This window comes from Vidua macroura, chromosome 7, assembly GCF_024509145.1.
Source record: "Vidua macroura isolate BioBank_ID:100142 chromosome 7, ASM2450914v1, whole genome shotgun sequence".
Taxonomy (NCBI): domain Eukaryota; kingdom Metazoa; phylum Chordata; class Aves; order Passeriformes; family Viduidae; genus Vidua; species Vidua macroura.
In genome coordinates, this window is record NC_071577.1 from 11,678,993 (window position 1) to 11,700,068 (window position 21,076).

Consider the following 21,076-nt stretch of genomic DNA (forward strand, 5'->3'; position numbering starts at 1 on the left):
ACATCAAAAAGAGAAAGCACATTGTTCTTAATTTAAAGTTGCCACAAATTATTACAACTTCTGTCTCAGTCCTGCAGTTACAGGACAGAGAGCATGTTCTCTCTACAGAAAGTGCTTTGTGTAGTTTGAGTGGCAGGGTCACTTGGGCTTGGCCTGCATTTGTGGCTGGATTTGGGTTATGAATCCACATCAGCACCCAGGGAGGTACCAAGGCAGCATTCCCAATCATCACTATTTACTCGTGGGAATGGAGAGGTTCCGGATTTTCTCTTCAACTTTTCAACTCCTGTTAGGAAGGTTTGCTAGATAACGAAGAGAAACACCTCCCATATTTGAATTTACAGTGCACAGGGCTTTATGAAGATTTGGATGTTTTTCTGTGTTTTTTGGTTCAGAAATGAGGTTTCAATTCCTGTCACGACAGAGGAGTTTAGTTTTGCTCATCATTATCAAACAAAGCAGGACAACAACTACTAATTTTTAAGGTTGCTGGTAAAACATTTCCAAGCTGTAAACTTTTAAGTTCTTTACCTTTACAACTTTTAATTGATTTTGAAACCTGAAAGCATTTTACTTGTTTTTTTGTTTTTTTTTTTATGTCTCAGTTTCTTCTTCTAAAGTCCTTGAAGACTCCATGGTCTAAAAGCCTAGGATCAGAATTTCAAGGCAATAATGAGCCATCACCTATGGTCACTCTTGACCTAATTCAGCTACAAGCTCCCTTGAGCAACTCTGTTCATAGTCAGAAAAAATATATAGTTCCTCTTTTTTAAAACAGTATTTTCTGAATAAATATAATTTGGTATTTAAAATAATAGAAACTTGAAAAAATTATTTAGATAACAAAATTATTTTTCTTTTTTTACTTCATTTAAATATTCAACCATGAAGGCTTGATGTTTCTAACATATTCGTTATATGTTACAGTTTTCAAACTAAAAAAAAGCCTAACAAACAAGCTCAGGCAACCAAAAAAAATCCTCACCTTCAACTTAAATAAATAAGGTAGTCCATAACTCAGGCTTCTGCAAAGTAGACAGATAACACTACAAGTTGTATATGCAGATCACCTGAGGACAACATATATAATTAAGAAATATGTAAATTGAGAAAAATAAGACCTCAGTAAATTTTCATATTTTCATATTAATGGTTGTACAGTTCAAAGTCTAAAACAGCTATGTAGTATTTAGATTGCATTGGTTCTGCCCTTTCAACCTGTCTTCATTCCTTCCAGATCATGTTTAAGCAATTAAAGTTTTTGTGCTCTGTTCCAATTGGAAATTAAAATGAGAGCCTGGGCTGCAGACAGCACAATATTGTTAAAGTATGGTTATATTTATTTAATCTTTCTTTCATTTCTTAAAGGTGTCATTATGACAGGAAAAGTTACCTGTTTGCTGTCATTTCCTCAGAGATAAAAATGCTGACACCTTTATTAGAGTGCCTGCTCCCCAGGGAACTTGAGCATCATAAGACAGATTCAAAGAAGGTGGCAGCAGTTTGTGCCTTGCCTTTGTGTCAGGAGGTTTGGTGAGCTCAGAATCCAGCAGCTATGGATAAATGAACAGCAGAGCTCCAGGCTGCAGAGCACGTCATGATGGAATTATAGCAAAAGGAGATACAACAGGTGCATCCTTTGGCCACCACTGGGACACAGGAAAAGAGCAGAATTGTTTACTAAGAAACCATAATTAAATTCATTAGGGATGATTCCCCTCTACTGAGTCAGACTTTTTTTTTTGCAAGGCTTCTGGCCCTGGAGGTCATAAATCAAAAGGAGTAGACCTAAAATTGAGCCTAACTAGAGGAGATTGTGAAAGTGATGGATTACACAGCTCCTTAGCATCCTGCCTTTGGTCCAGGACTTTGACATCTTCCTCTGCCTTTTTTTTTTTTTTTTTTTTTTTTTACAGCAGCATGGCAAGAAGTCTTAGAAATAAAGTGTTCTTTGTAAAATTGTTTTACATCAAATCAAAGCCCCTTGTTCCAGATTCATGCTCAGGATGAGTGTAGGAGCCACGCCACCAAGTCAGTCACTGTCGATTTAGCCACATGCAGATGTACATGCATCCATCCATGCAGACATGCAGACATACATGCATCCATCCACACCACTTGCAAGATTTGTTTTCTGTTGCTGGCAATGGTAATCTAGGACTAGATTAGATAAACAGGTAGTCTAGAAATCACAACTGAATGCAAATATAAATGATACTCATCTCTGTTCTATTGCTTCTGCTACACATTTTGCAGATTTGTTTTCTTTCTGTGAATGTATAGAGGACAGGCAAAGGTGTATGAATTTGAGAAGCTCTAATTTTAAACTATGACATTTTTCTTGTTGCTTTGTCTTTAAAACTTTAGACACACTGTTAAAATCTTGTAGTCATATATTAACAAAGTAACACCATTTTCATTATTATTAGTATTGCTAGTATTTTTATGATGACAGTGGCAACCAAAGCATCATTAGGCTGGGCCTACTTCTCAAAAGAGAAGATAGTCCAATTCAGATCTAATAGAAATGAAAAAAGTTCATTTCTGGAAAATAATCACCAATTATTCCTGTTGTATAACCTATCATGTCTTAGACCTCTTCTGATCCTTTTTGAAGCCTGAGCCATGATTAGAAAATGTATTTCAAAAACTATCCCTAGAAGTGTTCAAGGCCAGGTTGGACAGGGCTCTGAGCAACCTGGTGTAGTGGAAGGTGACCCTGACCATGGCAGGGGGTTGGGACTGGATGATCTGTAAGGTCCTTTCCAACCCTGGCTGAAATTATCTCACTTCATACTAGTACTGCTGCAGTTGCTGTGAGAGTGGACAAAGAAAGATATAAAGATCTCTGCTCCAAGTAATTATTGTGTATTGCCAACAAGGAACTAAAAATAACATAATTTTGTGGAGAAGTAATGCAAAGGAGAGGCAAGCAAAAGTTTAAGAAAGAATTGAACTAAATACATTCAAAATGGTTTTTGTGGTATTAACCCAGAACTGTGCTCAGAAGCCTTCAATCAAATTAAAGAATTGCCTTAAATTGGTTTAACCTAAGACTTAGATTAATATCAAGCTGACACTGCAGCTGATCTAGGCAAAACACTCACACAGATTATTTTAACAAAACTGTGCTTTACAGTGTAGAATTAATTCCATCTGTTCCCTTCAGCCTTCAAAGAAGTAAAAGAAGCAGAAAATGTAGCTACAGGGTTTTTCTGCCCCCAGAATGATGTCACTGAAAGAGCACACCCTCTTGGAGACCTAGACTAACAGAAGTTTGTATTGTAGATGTCATCTAAGAGTTCTCCAATAAATCTACCACTGAAATACTCAGGAATTTTTAATTCTTTCCCAAGAAACTGTTTTAAAGTAGATTCAAAGGAATAGGTAATTTGTAGCATTCAAATGGAAAGCACTTCTTTCTGAGAGTATACAAAGCTTTCTACTAACTTTTCTTCCTTTTGATTCTGCAAATCAGTCTTCTCTTCTCTTCTTTGTAAGGTTGTAGGGGAACCATGCTGCCCATAATTTACCCGATGGGACCACAACAGATAATAAATTGTTACACCAAGCCCATCTTAGAGCTCTCATAACAAGCTTTTCCACAGTGCTAAAGCCTCTGGATACATTTTTTTTCTGCTCAAAGCAGAACTTTAGGAAGCTGCTCCTTGTTCTCTGTGCTGGGGGCTACGTGCAGAGTATGAGAGAAAAATATTTCTGAGATGTTATGCTACAAAGGAATTTAGGGAACTCTCTGTTATTTTGGTTTGCCTATTCCCCAGTACACAGAAAATTAATATTCATAGATAATATGGGGACAGAATTAACAATATTTTGAAGCAGAAGAAACTCAGTACATGCCAGTGTGTTTTGCTCTGCAGCAAAGCCCATGTTTTTGCATCTTCCCCAGAAACTATTGGATGTGAAAGACCTACCTGATAGAAATGGCTACACAATCTTACTCTTTCTCTCATTGTTTCTCTTTTTCTTGAACTTACTTTCATTCCAACTTGCATAATTACTAAGGCCCAGCAATTGGAATGAAAAGTTTTTATATTTCTGTCACACCATCTTCACAGATGTACTTTGTACATTGTAGAAAACTTCAGTGTGTACTTTGCACTTGGAATACAGGCACAGATTTAGTCCTTCCAAGGTACAGTAACAAAAGCAATATATTCTTCTCAGGATAATATCTACTCTAAATCAAGCACAGAGAAATTAATCTATTTTTGTGCTTTTGAGTAAGCACATACGTGTGTGAAAATGAACAGTAACATACTTCTAACCATAACAGAGACAGATTACAATACATGTGCTTATTTTTTAATTAGTCTGTTGTAATTGCTTGAAGCCATAGAGAACACAGTTTCATTTACTAATGCCACCTCTTGTTCTTTTTTTCTGTCCATTAGTTATTAACAGAAAGGGGGGAACTATAAAAAACTTTATTTTTTAATTGCCTAACTAGCCCTGTTTACTAGGTAACTAAACACAAGCTCATACAGGAAAACCACTTTAATTAATGCATCTTGGAAATGTCTACAAGTGACCTAAAATTAGTTTTCAAATCCAAAAGTATTTAGCTTCAACCTATCTATAAAAGACTAGGAACAAGTGCCTGCTTTTAAAGCTTTTCTAATGACACACTTTCCCTTTTCCAGTAAGGTAATATAAGATTAAATTAATACTTAGAATCTCAGGACTGTGAATAATATGCTTTAAGTAGAAGGAGGGAACAGTTATTTGGCTTTTTTCAGCTAGAAAATGGTGGATACTTAAGGTTTATAAAACTGAGCTGTTAGACTGGTGACTAGAAATTACTTGGTGTATAATAAATGCTCGTTACTTTTCAAGGTGAATGGCATCTTTTACATTGACCTCTCTTACAAGATCATTGGTACAAATACATTCCAGGGCAGAAATCTTGTTGGTGCCTTGCTACACTTGGTTTGCACCAGAGAAATTGCTCTAAATGCTTAAAACCAAGCTGTAGCCAGAATAAAATCTTCATTCCTTTAAACCTCTGGGAATAGATATTCTGTTGTGAAGGAAAGACTTAAAGCACTTTCTCTTTTAGCCCTTCTGTTTTAAATTGTATTTGATGCTGTAGTCTTTGCTAGTTACCTTGGTAGTCCAAATAACCACTCAGATGAAAAAGGTAATGATAGCAGCAGTACCTAATGCATAACAGGTAACATATATAATAGAATAATTTGGGATTAGCAAACAATCCCTTAATATTTGCAGCCTAATCCTGTAAGAGCCTGCCAAACTCACACTTCATCTCCATTTTCCTGATATCACTCAATTTTTACTGTTAGGCCTTCATCTTCATTCATTTCCTATAGTTCTATTCCATTAAGTAGATCATCATGAAATAGCCAGTTCCATTTGTCAGGCTTCTGTTCTGGTCCCAAGGTAATGTTTCTTGTGCCCTTGTTCCTTCTGTATCTCCAGTAAAGTTTATCATTCTATATTTTACACTGCTCCAGAATGAGATGTGTGAGTAAACAGTAAAATGTAACTAATTCTGAGCACTAAATTAGACCACTTCCTTCATTGTCCTTTCTGGACTAGGTTGGGAAGTTTATCCAAGCCAGAATTTTGCTTACAGAAGAGTCTCATTTGTCTTTTGTAGAATACTACATATTGTTTTTATTTTTAGCTGACATGTGAAGGATTAGACCTGAGGGACCTAAGCACTGCATTGTTTAATGTAAAACTTTGAGGCTCCCAAATGAAATTTAATCCAGGAATCCTAGGACTCTGGGAACATTTGGATTACATTTTATTTTGAGAACAAAGCAGGGAAGAACACTGGAGAAGTGGGAAGTTGCTGTTTTTCCCTTCTGAAATGTGGCCAGAGGAAGCATTGCTGCTGCTGTGCTTTTGTACAATAACTTATTGGCTGAGCACTTCCCCAGGATGCAGAATTTAATTACCACTTGTCTTTGAGAAGAATCACCATCAATTCTTCACCTGTAGCAGGAGTTTTTAAGCTGCAGCTAATTACAGGCTCTGGGGAAAAGAGCTGTGCTCTCTGGGAGTTCTGGAGTCTCAGGGAGAGTTCTCAGACAGCTACAATTTATTGCCTGGTGATCTGTGAGCAAGAGAAAGTCCCAGGTTCTGCTCCATCCTTGTTTTGGACACACCTAGTCACTAGATAAAATATATAAATAGCATCTCAGACTATAGGTACCTGTGGAGAGAGTTTCCAAATCTCTGATCTTCAGCTACCCTTTGGAAGCTGCCTGGTTTTATTTAGGATATACATACTGGTCCTTTGGAAGACAAATAAGTTTTGACTTTTTTGTTGCCATTTAATTTGTCCTTTAGCCAGCCTGCTGAGGAAGGATGTTCAGCTAATGAAACACTTAGGTGGAACTATCTCTTCAAAACCAGCTCCCTGGGCTCCTTTGGGCTGGAAGACCCAGGAGCAGCCTGGTATGACAGCAATGAATTTGCACTATTCTGCTTCACTGATCTACCCTTTGTAGAACACTTCTCTAGGGCTCTCTTAAAAGCCATCACACGTGTTCCTGCATCTCCATTACATCCTGAATGATGTGCTGCAAATCGGCCGTGCTGCAGCACATCCCATTAAAGAAATCATTCAGAACGTGGAGACTTAAATGAGAATTCGTTGTCTGAGTTTCTGGGAAGACTCTGACACACCTGAAATGTATCATTCAATTATAATTACTCCATTAGCCACATTTGCTTTTATTAGAATTAGTTCTGGAAAAGGAAAAGGAGAATAATTATTTGTTAAAACTGTCCTTTTTCTTTTCCTAGAGAATGAAGGGAGAGATTTCTATGGGTAGATTTTTTTTTTTTCTATATTTGAGTATTTTCATACACCTACAGTGACACTATAGGAGTTATTCAATGCAATTACTTAGGGATAGGAAAAAAATGTACATTCTCCAACTGTGCCTGTATAAGCAATAAGAACTCCCAGGAATGTAAACATAATGTTAACTACTGTGAATTCATAGATAATTTATTACAAATCAGAACTAATCACACATCCCTGGCGTGCCAATGGCCTTGTGAGTTTTTCAAGAGCCTGCTAGCTGCTGAGAGGTCAACTCACCAGGACACCAGTCATAGCAAGCTTTATTCTGAAAGCAGATTTCTTTACACAGCTCCCCTTCAAAGAGATGTGAGTGCAGAAGCAGAGCAGCTGCTGGGAAATGAGGTGCTGGTGGTGTGGGTGTGTCCCCAGCTGGAGAGGGGCTGCTGTCCCTCAGCACCCGTGAGAAATGCATTATTTGATCTCAAAGTCAGCTAAGGATCACAGGCATTTTCCAGCTCCTGAACTGAAACTGGTGACACATGCAGAATGCCATCAGATATTTTCAATCCTTCCTTGAGGCCAGGATACATAATTAATGTTCCACTGGGGCAGAACACAAAGAGGAGAGCAGTCCCACAGATGGTGATGGGCTTTAAGGCAGGTCTCTCTCTCCTCAGCCTGTTACATTTGCTAGGGCTGCATTAGATGAACAAGCTGTTGCTTCTTTTACCCAACTGCTGGTGCTGTTGTTTTGTAGCCAGATTTTGAAAGCGTCAGTTTAGAATATCCTGGGAAAATGAGATGTTAAAGTATGACTGGTATAAGTCATACTTTAAGCACTATTAAGCACTATTGTAGAAAATACATAGTTTACACTAGTCGTGCTCTCCCTTTTCTATTCTATTATGCAAAAGAATAAAATGCTAAAGGACTAATGTCATTGCTTTGGTTTTACAACAGTGAAAGGCATTAATGTTGAAGCAATGATTAATCGTGCAGTCAATTCAGTCCATTCTAACTTACACCAGTTTAACTAGGATGGGAATTTGGAATATATTTTATAGTTGTTGGTACACTAATTGCAAGAAGCAAGTGGTTTACAGGTGTGTTTATTCAGATAGCATACTGATGTCTGTAATACAGATCATGGTCTAATCCTGGCCAAGATAATGTTCTAGTCTGAGATTAAAACACAAAGAGATAATGATGAGGTTTATTGTTTCCAAAGGACAAAATGGCATCTTATAGCAACCCATTTGTAAGGGAAGCACTTAAAAATTGTGAAGGGCTAGAAAAAGAATAGCACTGTGCGTGCCTGAGAAACATTATCTGTTTTTTAAGGAATGAGACCTCTATTATTTATTTACCAAAAGAGTCTGAAGTAATTAAAATGCAGATCAAAAATGGAAGCCAGGTGTGAAGTGACAGATATATGTGAATAGTATAAGTGCACTTAAGATGGTCAGATTTGCAATCACAAGGGTTGACAGGGAACATTTAGAAATATTTCAAAACTATTAAAAGGTTAAAAAATACATTTTAAAATTTTCTTTCCTACCAAACTACTGGCAACAAAGCACAAAATAATAACTAAACCAGTAACTTCCCAGAAAACATCATAATATTGCTCCAGCAAATGCATTCTTATCTAAGAGGTTACTGACTTTTGTGTCAGCTGATTCAGAGAGGTTAAATGTGACAAAATGCTTATAAATGTGTGTATGTGGGGGTGGTGTTGTTTGTTTTGCTGGAGTTTTTTTTTTTTTTTTAATTTGCTTTTTTGTTTGTTGGAAAGTTTTATCATCTTCAGCTTATTGGTAGGTATGACCACATTGAAATTTTGTGAACTCAGAGTTAAGAAAACCCAAAGTTTGGGCTGGGTTTTAGATTTAGTGAGCTATGTGTTACAAGGAAAGCTATTCCTGGCATTATGTCTTAGACTTGTAAATATGTTCTTGTACAAAATAGGGCTGCTGTTCATGTTATCATTTTTCTTTGTGCAATCTGGCCACGTAAATCTCCTTGAACAGAATGCTTTACTGGATTGGATCCCAGAGCACAAAAGACACAAAGGGAACAGCAATAATCACAGTGAAGCCTCACAGCAGTACCAGAAACACTTCTATCAGCAGCAACAGGATAAGTTGGGAAAAAATGAGATGTTATTAGTGCAATTGAGAGGATATATCATCAGAGCCATCTTTTATTCCTCTCGGCCACATCACTGCAAGAAGAGGACGTATTTTTCATGCTCTAATAAAACTGGATTCACATCCTGGAGAGGGGATAAGGGGAGGATACTCTTATAATGGAAAACCCAAATGCATCAGTAAAACATTGTGAAGTATTAAAAATAGTTAATGGTCCAGATTACAGTTCTTCTGAATTTCTTCATCCAGCTAAGATAGCTACTTTCTCATGCCCTTGAGAAACTTTGCAGTTTCCCAGAGTACAGCATTTCCTTGAAGAGGAAAAGATCACTGCTGAAATAGGTGCGCAAAGCTCTGGTTACACATAGCAGCAACACACTACTACAGGCTTCCTAAGTTCTCAGCATCAGCCCTTCTGGCCATGAGTGCCCTTAGCAGCCCCTCCTTGGGCATCCCCTGCTGTGCCCATGGGCCTGCCAGACCCATTCCAGTTCAGCCTGGGGGCAGGCTTTTCAAATTTTTTCAGAAGACCTTCCCTTTTCCCTTTTTTCTCCTTCTGTGCTGGTTTCAGTTATTGGAAATTAAAGCATTTTGAACATTCTTGAAAATCCCATGTTAAAGAACTCTGCTTCTGGAGGAGGGCAGCTAATGGGCTCTGGTTGCTACAGGATGATAATAATTAGAGTTATCTATTGTCAATGGCTTGCCTTTTTTTGCCTTTCAGCAGGAATTCCTACCTTTGAGGTTTTTATTGTGGCATTCCATAAAGCATCCATACAAAGAGGAAACTGATACAGACATAGGGAAAGTAATTTAATAAAGTGATTGATAAGAGCAGATTCAAAACTGGGAATAGAAATGCCCTCGTTCTTTCTTCTGAAAAGAAAATTTCATTAAATCGCATTAGTTCTTGAAAATTTCTTTAAAATTTTATGAAGAAATCTTTCCTTGCATAAAAGAAACTGCTAAAGCTTCCAGTAGGTTAAAGAAACCAACAAGACCTAAGCAAAATGTTGGGTAATTCCCTTATTAATTCTATGTTTCTGTTTCTCTCTTTGGTTCAGCTCTTGTTTTCACTCTGCTTTTCTGCTGAGTGACAAGAACATATAAGGGTAAAGAAGCAACATGTCATGCAGGTCTATATCTTTATTATTCAGTGCAGTGTAAGAGTACTCTGTTGCTTAGCTAAAGAATTGCAAATTTCTGTATTCTCCATCTTTTCCATCTTGTTCTCAGAATAAGAAATAGAGGCATCTTCATCCTTGAAGTCATTAATCCAAGTTGGAATGATTAGCAGCACCATACTGCTAATATTATCAAAAATAAAGCTGAGAGTTTCAGGAAGTCAATGATGCAATCCTCCCCAAATTAATTTAAGCAATGAAAATACTGGCAGATTTAACTTGTGATTTTAAATTTGCTCTGATTAAAGTTTCTATCTCTTCCCTTCTGCTACTGAGATAGGAGAAAGCAGTTTTCTAAAATGCTGTCTATAGTTTATTTCTTGCCTGATGTGTTAGGAAGATTATTCCACTTTTTCTTAGCAGCAGTTTATATATATATATATTTTTTTTTTTTTTCCCAGTAAGTACAAATTTCTAGGCTGCTGATCACTTCTCATGACTCTGTTCTGAACTTGCATTTTGATCCATGTCTCTAAATTACAGTGTTCCACATCAACCAGAGCATTCCAGCTGGGGTCCTTTTGGTCTATCTGATGTACTTAAATGCTTTTCATGAGATCCTCCTTTCCAGAGCACTGCTGAAATCACATTGAGAAGTTCTTTTTGGGTAAGATGAAGATGGTGACAGCTCATCAAACAGAATAGCTGAATGTATCACCAAACATTATGCCAAAATGTTGAAAGGATCAGTTCCCTGCTTCAGGCATGGCTCTCAAAGAAGCAATCTCACCTCTATATGAGTTTCTATGGTACCAGTAATAAAATAAAAGTCTGTAATTTTCCTACAGTACTAATCTCATCCTTCCCAGACCTCTGCACTCAAGCCCATTCAAATGCAATTCTGTTATTTCAAATGGAGCCTCAGTGGTTATGACTGTGTCCCTTTCCATGGAGTTTTCAAGTGTTCAATGTCTTTGTGCATTTTTGCTGCAAAGGTCTCCTAAACACTTCTGTGTTCCTGGTAAAAAATTATTAGGTTTATAAACATAAAACCCCCCAGTGCTCAAAGAGCCTGAGAACAAATACCACACAGCTGCTTGGTAAGCTTCTGTTGTGATAAAATAAAGGAGTTGATCTTATTTCAGTTTTAATAAAAAACTTGTCTTCTAATGTGGCAGCACAAATAGTGAGTAGTGAATGGTGAAAGAGAACAGCTCCCAGATGGCTCGGGGTGTTTAGGCAGTTTGTCTGGTTCTATGTATAAAAATGAAATCCAGACTTAAGTCACAGTTTTGTAGACAAATGATGTCTAGCAGTATTTAGAAAGAATCTGAACTGACTGTTGAACCCTTTCTACTCAGTGGGATCCACTGTATCAAAGACAGGGATGGCTGCCTTCATCTTTCAGAAATCCGACAGTGGATGTCACAAAAAAGAAATATCTTTTAAAAGGGTTCAAATAGAGGGCTTACCACATCAATTAGGAGAATTTTGGAGCTTGAGACAATATCTGGACTTATCTCTTATCTGATACTCTGAATCCCACTGCAAAGGTATACACTGGCTGCTGGATTTAGAGTTCCCCTGAACAGTGAATAGGAATGGAAAAGAAGCTGGTAAACTGAGGAACAAACTCTTTCCAGATAAGAAGCAGAGGTCTTTCTTTTTTGATTTACCCTAACCAGGGCAAGGATTTGGCAAGGGAACGTTACAAGTTGTTCTAGTGGAAAAAGTCTTACGTTTTTTTATTCCCATGTATTTCAAGAGCTAAAAATTAGGCTGAAGTAATTGATGTTACTCAAATTACTACAGAGGTGTTAATTTAATGACTTAGTTTTACTTTTTGCCTTAAGATTAATCTGTCTCACAGTGCTCTTCTATGTAAAACTCCATCCATTCCCATGAAAGTCCTTTCATTAATTTCCATGTCCAGCTGATAAAGTTGCTCTCATCTCAAGAAAATAAAAAGTTCGGCTTATAAAAAGGTTTAAGTCACAACTTTAATATTGCTTTTGGCAGAATCTCCCAGCTTATATTTAAGTTCCTTCTCCATCTCTCTCAACATCTCAAACCTCAGCTGTATCAGCAAAATGATGTGCTGGCATTTTGAACTTTTAAGTAATTATGTGACTGTCTTGCATGGGTGGTTTCTTCAGCATCAGCTGGAAGGCTGGATCCAATATTTCCCATCCCTCATGTAGTCCTTGGGACTGTGTTAGGTTTGATATGTAGAGAAGTTAAGCTGTGAAGGAAAGTGTACATCAGATAAATCCATCAAGCATTTTGCCTGTTCTTAGAGGCTCTGTCTCTCTTTGAAGAATTGTACAGATAATTGAAATTCAAATAGCTAAATAAATGCAAGAACTGTCCAGAGATTACCCAGTAGTTTGACTGTTGGATAGATGTACTACGTAGCTTGCAAACAAATTAATCTGCTTTTTTCTAACTATGTTTTGCTGCAAATAAAGTCACATAAAATTGCAAAGCCACCAAAATTCACATTCTTACCTGAAGCTGCTAGAACACAATACCAGAAAACTCTCTGAGTTGTCAAAATATGTCTTTAAGGTACTGCAGAAATAAACTTGACTTTAACTCTTTTTTTTTTTTAATTTGTCAATGCCAGAGTAAAAATATTTATTTCTTTTCTTTCTGACGTTCCTAGAAAGGACATTACAATTCAGCAGAAAACATTCCATATTTTTTCTACATTTCTGCTCCCCAAATACTGTCATACTAAAGTGCAAGATACTCATATGTGAGTTACAGGTCTACTTTTCTTTCTCACATACACAAAAAGCTCAAGTACTTAAAGAGTCTTGCTGAGTTTCCATCAATATATTCTGCAGTTTTTAATGAATTTATGCTAATTCACGCTAGCAGAGAATGTTCTAAATCTCTCAAGAGCAAATGTTGCCTTTGATGGCATTTTGCTGTGAGGTGTTAGCATTGTTCCATCCTGACATGATCGCTGCCTATTGTTCTTTCCAGATGCATATTTTCCCTTTAAGGTAAGCAATCATTTCATGGTATCAAGTGTTCCTTGCCTGTGGAAGTCCTTGTAAAGCCACTTCTGAAATCACTTTCAATAGGGCATGAAAACATACAAAGGATATCAAGAAATTGCAAGGTTGCATTAAATTATTTTGGATTTTTAACGTCTTAGAGTTGGGCTAAGTCTCTATGAGTCCTTGTTAAGCTTGATAAGGCCATGAAAACATCCTCCAGTCATATTGGGAGCAAGAGCTGGGGCTGAGTGTTGAACACCAGAGGACAGTTACTCCTTTTCAGTGCTGTTTGAAAATGTCTCAGCAAATAACAATGACAAAAATAAAACTGCTCAGCAGTGCTAACAAGTTCCTAGAAGCTCACATTCATGTACATGAGGGATGTTACATCAGCCAGGGCAGCAAAACCATTTAGTTGCATGGTATGAAATGGAGCAAACTGCTTCCACCAGCTTGTAAACAAGGAAAAGGTGAGGCAGGAGGGTGGTGTGCTGAATGTGGTACAGGACATCTGTGGGAGAAAGAGGAAAATAAACCTAATTTTAGTGCCAGATCCTCTGCAGAAAGCTGTACCTTGCTTGCTGATGTAATACTCAAGTCAGCCTCCATTGTCCTTGAGGGCAACCTGAATTAATCTTCCTTCTCCATTGATCCTACAGCACCTGAAGCCTGGCTGTCACCAGATGACACAAGGAAAAACGACGCACCACAGCCTTGGTCACGATGAAGAGACTAATTTATTTTTTCTGACTCCAATCTTTTATAGTTCTCAAAAGATGCCAGTGGATTGGAGGGTGAACGTGCCACCTCTCCAACGACACTGGACAAACTACCTGTACATCAAATTTCTCCGCCTCTATGAAAGAATGCAAAACAATAGGTTGTTTACAGAAAGTTGTGTGGGAAAGTTCTCTACAAGAATGTAAACTCAGAAGGCTTTAGAAAACTCTTGATAACCAGGGTGACACCTGGCCATTGATATAATTTGGAATAGCCTCAGGTTTGTGTCTCACTGCAAGGTAAATGACAAGAAATCATTGCCTGACAGCAATATCTGGGGCGTGCTCCCTTCTGCTGTTTTTTGTCCTTAGTACAATCTCTAAAAATGGGTTTAAATTATAGTTGTTAAAAGGAGAATTCTGTGTCCTTACTTCAAAGTCTTTATGCAAGCAAAGTTCCATCATGCCTGCCTGTTTTCTCAGAGATGTAGAAGGAAAGGAAAGAATGTTCAACATAATTCAACATAAGGTTTCAAAATCATGTTCAAAAAAGTCTGCAAGAAAGGAAAGAAGAAAAGAAAAAAAAGAAAAAAAATAAAAAAAAAAGCTGGAGTAAAGCTATTGAATAGCATACATGGCATGTGCTTTTAGAGGATGAAGGAATAAGAACCTGAAAAGAAGAATGGACATTTTCCTGAAATATGAGAACATGTAATCCTAACATTTTCCAATTCAATAACTGGATGTAGAAGCTTATTTAGAACTGTTATCCTTCTCCCAGAATTAATACTGTAGACCCAGTTAGCCTCAGCAGCTATTCAGAAAAAAAAAAAATAATTAAAAAACCAATAAAAGCCATAACAAGAAATTAAAGTGAAAGAACTTAATAATACAGTCAATAAATAAATAACATCACCTAATAACCTCATTTTCACAGATGTCTCTGACCTCTGTATGCAGAGTTGTCACCAGTTGTCACTGGAATGGCCTGACAAGGAGTGAAACCATAAAAATCCCAAGGATTTTTACACAATTTAAAGGCAATCATCTTCACTGGAATTTGGCCAGAACACAGAGGCTATTAGACCATCATTTCACAACTGCTATGGGATTGTCAGTGGCAGAAGAAACTTTTTGTGCATCATCCAAAGGATGACACTGTTACTAGAACAGGGACTCAAATCTGTCATGTTCTCTTATTTAAGCAGAGACCTGGCTTGACCTCTTTTAGTGCAGGAGAATGTGACAGGCTCAGAGCCTCAGGTGAACTACCATGGCTGTGGGCTTGCTGCCAGACAGGAGACACTGAACCTTGTAAAGAAATCTATCCGGAATAATTGGAAGTCAAACTTTTCATGGAGAATTATTGCAGCATATTTCGGTCTGCATTTAAGTAGTTTGGTCAGATCAGCATTTCTGAAAGAGAAAAAGACAAAGAAATACATTTATATGCACAACAGGCTTATTGTGGAGGTCTCCAGGTGGCTTTTCCTTTTTCTTTCAAGCCTGTGTTCCCCATTCACAATCCTTCAGACAATCCTAAGTAATGCTGATCTTTTCTTTATTTGCCATTTCTTTTCCTAGAATATTTGCAAATGAGAATCAAATTTCCTTATTCAGTTTCCTGTGCTGTAGATGGTAAAATCAGTTTTGAAACTTAGCCCACTAATGAATTTTGCTGGTCTTAGGGTATTTATGAACTTACTATCATTTCCTGAAACTGCAAAGCTCAGATGGAATACTACCACATAGATTCATCAGATAGCCATGCAATAGGGGCACCTTTTCCCTGTTAGCAATGGTAATTGGGGAAAGCCTTTAAGATAATAATAATAACAATATGAAGTTAAAGAAGATAAATGAGAAAAACATGATAAAGCTTCTTCTTTAAAATAATTTCCAATCATTCGCTCTCTTTTACCTTAATTGATTGATTTCCCTCATAAAATAAAATTATACAACTTGGAATATATTGACCATTTTAAAACTGCACTGTGCATTGCAGTAAGCACACCAAGCAGATGGTTGTGTGGCAGTTGACTTCCAAACAGATAAAGATTTAACTGTGTGCTTAATTCTCAGCATGTTAGAAATCCTACTGAAGCTGAGAGGGATTATTCATCTACTTAAATTCTGTTTATGAGTTTTGCTGAATTAGAGCCAACAAGATATTAAATTCATTGTGAAACAGTCCAAAGTGCTTTCAGAAAACATATAATGTATGTATTCAAGCAACAAGGAGAACTTGTGGAATGCAGCATGGCTATATTAGCTAATATGACTGATGGATTTATAATTTTATGGTGTGACTCAGCACAATTCAAAACAGATTTGTTTTTTTAACTAGCAAATTTAAGTCAGGCTTTAGCTGAACCACATATTATTACATTCAATAAATTTAAGTAATTATTTAACAATCTTTGAAACAATGACTTTCTATATTACTTGAATGTTAGTATAGTGACTTTATTTTTGGTAATGGCTCCAGCTTCTATTAGTATTGCTAATGAAACATGAATTATTGACGTGGAAGTATAGTTTGTATGAGCAGTAGAATAGCAGCACTGCCAAGTTTATTTCACCAGTAAAAATTAGGAATTTTGTTTAGCATCAGCTCTATAGAGAAATGTGCTTTATAAAATGCATTCTTCCGTAATTCTGTGTCATCTTCTAGTCCCTGTTAGCCATTTCTTAGACTGCTAGGCTTGAGCCCAGTGGGCTGCAAATGATTTGGTGCCAATAGGTCTGTGCACTGAAAATGGAGCAATAGTGGCCATTTAAATGTGCACTACAGCATGCCCAGCTGGAATGTCTTTCAAAGAGAAAAATGTACAGTAACAGAAAAGAAATATCATGTTCAATCATTTATGAAAAATAGACAGGGCAACATTTCCTCTTCGCTCTCCAGTGTGTACTCAGCATGCTCTTGTGAGTTGCAGCATAGCATTTTATTTACAAAGAATGATGTGAAATATCAATAATTGTTTATCTTCTTTGGATGGCCACAAAGTGTGCTGGTTGTGTTTTGAAAACCCTGTACTTCCCAGGAGAAGGGAGCAATTGAGTAAGAGATTTCAAAAGGATGTACAGCAGAAAAACGATTTGTCTACGTGCAATGTGATCCCTGCCTGCACTGCACGGAATGGTAATGCATCAGTGAGTGCTGGCAGCCATCCCCTGCATTTATTGTGGCTCCATGGCTTGGGTATTTGATGGAGTCAACAGTCTGCTCTGATCCTGCTGAACTCATGTGGCTGTGAGGTGCAGTGTGCTTGGGTAGTTTTCTTATTTGAAAAGTCAGGTGAATGAAATGAAGGCAGGTTCACAGCTTACAATAAAGGAAATAAGGATCTTAGCTTGTCCTCACAATGAATCCCAACCAGGGTTTGCCAAGGCTTGAGGCAGTCAGGTAAAATTCCTTCTCCTTTTTTATTCCTTTCTCACTCAAAACTCATTTCATTCTTCAAATTCACCACCCCAATCTTAACAAGGGTAGTGATGAGAAGCAGTTCTTACGATTTCCCAACTTCAACAGGAACAGGAAATATGGGAAATTTGCTTCTCCTTCAAGAAAATGCAATGCTCCTTGTATTGAAGTGTAATGTGCTAAAAGTTACTTCATGGAAATGTTTCCTTAAGGAATTATGCTAAATATATAAATTATACATGCCAAATGATTACCACACAACACGATAATATTGATCCACAGATTTTTAAACCTATTTTGGAGTAACCAAACTACAGAAAGTGTTGCACTGAAATTTAGGAAGTATCACTTCTTGCAGGCCTGCAATCATTAGCTTGGTAGATTTCTAGGATTCAGTCATCACTCTATGTTTTAATCCTGACTAAAGCAGGGTGTGTGCTGAAGATAGGTGCTGTATGGAGAGGCTGTGACTTAGTTAAACCAGTAAGAAGGCTCGGGAAGAGAGGAGGTTGTGTGAATCTTAAACTTTTCATAAACCTTCTTTGGACAGGGTGCACTTCACTTGACACGACTGCTAGGTCTGAGCAATGAAGGTTCACAATGCCTTTGCAGTGGCCAGACACCTTGAAGCAATTTTTCCTGCAGATTTTGTTTTGTATATTTACCAGCAGGTCTGGCAAGGTCAGTGCAGACGTGACTTTCTGGAGCTGTGGTTATGACTTCCCAACACATCTCTAGTAAGAATGTTGTTTATGTCAAACAGCTGACCAGGTTTTCAAAAATTCTGCTAACCCTTAGCTCTGAGTACTTTCATAAAAACAGACATATGAATACTCCAGATGAAAGTTAGTACTCCATAATAATGAGATCATATTTTATCATTTAATTTGCCTTCAGTCAACAAATAATATCTCAACTGAACTCTCAGTCTTTCTAACCTGCAAACATCTCCATACACAAAGAGCTTTCACATGCAGGAGTGTAAACCTCAGTTTGTATTAATGCTAAAGTTAAATTAGGGCAACTGTTCCTTTTTTTAGATAGTTCCATACTGCTATCAAGTATTTCTAAGCTATTACATGAAAGCTATAATGTAGTTAATGGTTATTGCTGTGCAGATAAGTCTTTATTAGGCAACTGAGTCTTCTGACCTAAGGAAGGCTGAGACACTTCTGGAAGGATTACAGCATATAGCAGTTAAAGTTATAACAGGGAACTTCCAGTGACTTTCAGATTAATTTGTGACAAAGTAAGTTCATGTTTTTTCCTTCTGCTGTTAGGATAAGAAGAGGTTTTGTTCTTGAGTGAAACAGTTATGACAGAAGAAAGTCACAATAATGTCCCTTACACTATGACTTCAGCAGTTCAGTTTCCTTTGCTCCTGGGAAGTGATTATAATATGTTCACTGTTTGTATGGCTACTTCCAAACAAATATCCTTCTTACCACTGGAAAAATAAGGGATAGAGAAAAATGGAAGAACCAACAGAAAAACCAGAGCTGCAAAATCAAAACTACTTTGCGTTACCATAGCACATTTTAATTAAATCCTTATTCCAACTGGCACCAGAAATGTAAATAGTGTATGAAATTGGTTCCATTTCAATTGAAAAATAAATTATTTTTTCTTTAAATTAATGTTCATTTCAACTCCTTTTTAGAAAAAAAAAATATGCACATTTTGATGGATTAAAACTGATTTTGAAATTTGGATTTTCTTTCATTTTTACTGTAGTTTTAACATCAAATTCTTTTGTTAAATTGAAGCAAACCTAAGGGCTTATATTTTGACCATGGGGTCCTAGTCTAAAGAATCACACAAACCTTTGAAAATTTTAGTTTTCTTCTGTCAACTTCACAGTTTTGTGCAAGCCTGCAGACAAGAAAGGTAATTCTGGGCATATGATTCGTTCTGTTTTCATACATACTGATTTTGCATGAAAGCAATTTCACTGGTGCTATAAATTAAAAGGAAAAAAAATATGTTTGTTTTTGCAGTGAAAAATGGTTTATCCACAGTAACGTAGCAAAAGTAGTATTAGGTGAGTTTTGTGCTTTTTACACAGGAAAATTCCATCTGAAATGAAATTAGAACCCTGATTTCAAAGAGACCTTTAGCTTCAGTGAACCCAGATTTCATTTCAAGTTCCTCAGGCAGTATCTGCTCATTTCAGGGCAGTGGTTTGCTCATCTACTGGATCAGTAGCCCATGGATTGCATCTCCAGCTATAGGATTTGGTCTCAATGGTTTTAAGCACCAAAGAGGCAATTAGTGTTGATGCATAAGAGACCCATTCTGGAGATGGACAGCCACTATTTATCTCTAGTAAAGGAACCTTCAGGGCAGGCCCAGTTTGAATTGCCTTGATCCTTGAGTAGTAATCTTCCTAAGTTACTGCTCCCTGCTGTTGGAGGAGAGGAAGCAGTCCCACTGTCGTTCCTTTGCTCTGAGTAACCTTAAAAGATCTGTCCATAAAGAGGGCCACTAATACTGTATCTTATTTTGAGCTGATATTTTGCTTGTTAATGTTTGGTGTGAGGTATCCCACAGCTACTGGCCCCAGGATAGGCAACTTGTTTCAGGAATTCCTTTAAAATGAGGATTTACAGGTGATGGACTAATATGGACCTCAATCTGTGCAAAAGGTTAACAGACCATCACAAAGTCTGATCAGGACCAGAGATGGCTTTTATATTTGTGAAATTAAACCATGCTGAGATTTCAGTGACTAATAGTGGACATTTATGGTCAGTAAACAGAACCTCTGAAAAAAACCTGGAGCTGAGAGTCAGGCAGCTTCAGCTGTTACAAACTCAAATTTATATTGCTCATTCTGGAACTGTAGGTTTTTATCCCCTTCTCATCAGACTTGCACAAAGCAGCTGCCTCTCTATGCAACATAAATTGAGGTAGGTCTGTAAGGAATTCCAGTTCAGTAATGCCAAGGTGCAGCAGTTAAAAGAGAGCATAAATCTGATAAAAATTAATGCCAGAGAGACTGTAGCCTTCACCCACTCTAAAACTTGGTCTGATGTGGGTCAGGTTGCAGCTGAGTTTTCTTCAGTAAACTGGGCATGGTGGGGTATCTTTTCAAGGCCTTTGAATGCTCTGTGCAAAAGCTGTTTCCAACTGTCTTTCATATTTAAAAAGTATCACTTAGCAAATTGATCATGGATTATTTAATAATCCTTCTTGGTCAAGGCTTTGGTTGTATAACTTATTCAAAAGTTGGATTAATATAAGCATGCTTTAGTTTTGTCTTTGATATTTTATGAATTGGAGTTACATTCACCAGTGATTCTTAGGAAGGATAACTCCTGAAAAGTAGCAGTCTCACTTGCTTTTTCTCCATTATTTTATTTATTCCTTATTTATACATAGACTTCAAAATTTTCCTTCATTACCATACTTCTGACTTTTCCAGACTAGCTCATCTATGGAGATACACATGCTGGAATGAAAGCATTTTATCACGTTTTTTAACAAGAAATTACCTTCCAGTTATACAAATTACCCAAATTAAGTAGATAAATGCAAGTGTGAGCAACAAGGAAGAATTATTTGGAACTCATTTGTATTCAGGTTATCGCATTCATCATCCTCAGTCTTAGTCTGTGGTCTATTGGAGCTCCTAATAGTGTTTGTACTATTTCCTTCATTTTCTGTTTCCTGTTGTTTATCTTTTCTTTGTTGTTTTATCTTTGTTGCTGTCACTCACCCTGACAATACTGTATATAAAATCATTAAACAAATAATTAGTTGTAAGGCCATCTCTTGCTGATAAATAGCAAAAAGAGATTGTCTCTTTCTACAATTTATGGTTTTACTGAGAGTGTAATTCACTGT